The sequence below is a fragment of the Mastomys coucha genome, unplaced genomic scaffold (assembly GCF_008632895.1).
Source record: "Mastomys coucha isolate ucsf_1 unplaced genomic scaffold, UCSF_Mcou_1 pScaffold6, whole genome shotgun sequence".
Taxonomy (NCBI): Eukaryota; Metazoa; Chordata; class Mammalia; order Rodentia; family Muridae; genus Mastomys; species Mastomys coucha.
In genome coordinates this window covers 85077455-85079115 of record NW_022196912.1, presented here as the reverse complement: position 1 = coordinate 85079115, position 1661 = coordinate 85077455, and the positions used below count along the sequence as shown (strand labels likewise).

General features: G+C 46.6%; 1 protein-coding gene across 1 annotated transcript in view; it reads left to right on the top strand.

Moving 5' to 3' along the window:
- Window positions 1-1661, top strand: part of Pygl (glycogen phosphorylase L) — a 36283-nt gene that overhangs the window by 33729 nt on the left and 893 nt on the right. The window lies entirely within an intron of this gene.

Below are 1661 nucleotides of genomic sequence, written 5' to 3'. Positions count from 1 at the left end.
TTCACGAACATTCTTTTCCATTCTTTTATCAAGGCCGGTGACTAAGGCCCATGACAGCACAGGTTAGCACTTGTAGTCACCCTAGACAGCCCTCTGGGGTTTTAGAATGAGAGGCTTCAGCCGGGCGGTGGTGGCGCACGCCTTTAATCCCAGCACTTGGGAGGCAGAGGCAGGTGGATTTCTGAGTTCGAGGCCAGCCTGGTCTACAGAGTGAGTTCCAGGACAGCCAGGGCTATACAGAGAAACCCTGTCTCAAAAAAAAAAAAAAAAAAAGAATGAGAGGCTTCAAGGCCTGCGCTGCTTTGCAGCCAGCCCTTCTCTTCTTGGTTGAGTCAGATGAATCTCCTAACAGAGCAGAGAGCTAAGTGCAAGTCCCCGGCTGTGAACAGTGAGTGAGGCGTTTCTGAAGCTAAGTGGCTCACCAGCCACTTCTGTTCAGCCCGTACAGTCCCAGGAACTCAGAGGAGAGAGAACAGCTGCCTGGAGAAACAGAAATCAGTAACAGTAACAACAGGAAAGGAAAACAGGAACCAGGGCAAGGACTGAGGGCAAGGACAGTCAGACACCGCGAGGCTCTCGGTTAAAATTAAGCCCAAATCCAAACGGTGCCATTGGGAGCTGCGTAATTCACTAGTGCAGATTTGCAGACTCTTGACTGTAATTGCATGGCTGAGGGTTAGTAAACATGGCCTGCATGGGTAGGAAGTGGACTTGCGATCCATTTCTGTTGTTATTATGTTGATATAGAAGTCTCCAAGCCAGAAAGGGCTGCTCTGCTGTTTTGCTATGGTAGGAAGATAGTTTAATTCTTATGTTAAAAGTTTCCTGATGTGTTAACAACTTTGAATAACTTCCAGTAAACTCACAGAGATCTGAAAAAGAAAAAAGTGATTGCAAGCCAAATATATTTTTATACTCTTTTATAAAAAAAAAAAGTAGGATTTTGAAATATTTTTGATTGCGAATAAAACCTTGGTTCACCCTCTTTTGAAACCCCAGTGGGGTTGTGGGGCCTCAGAACAAACCTAATGGGGCACAGGCCTTCAAAAGGAACACGAAGAGCTAAATGGGCCAGCCAAGCTTTCCATTGCTTTGTTAGCTAATGTTCACAGATTTTCAAACTTTTTGAGTCATAGGTTAAATCTCTTTGTGTCTGCCCACAGACAGTCATATTGGTCCCTTTCTCCGCCTTTAGCTGAAGGAGAGAATCTCTCTGGGTGTGGATGCCAAGTATGTGCAGGGTGTGTGCATGTAGCCGTGGAGACTGGAGTTATGTGCTACCTGTCAGGTGCTGGGAACTGAACTCAGGTCCTCTAAAAGAGCAACAGGTGCTCTTAACCACTGAGCCATCCCTCCAGCCCCAGATCTCTCCATTATTAATAAAGCATGGAAAATATGACTTACATGCTAACCAATTAGAGGATTCTCACCCACAGATTCATATTCTCCTCCCCTCTCTCTCTCTAATACTCTTTGTGTCTCCGGTGTCCCTGACCTTTTTCCCTGTCCCTTTTCCCCCTCCCCACTCCCTTCTCCATTTTCTCTGTCTCCTTTCCCCTCTTCTTATCCATTCCCCATCCCTGTCTGTCTGTCTGTCTGTCTGTCTCTCTGTCTCTCTGTTTCTGTCTCTCTGTCTCTGTCTCTCCCTCCCTCCCTCCCTC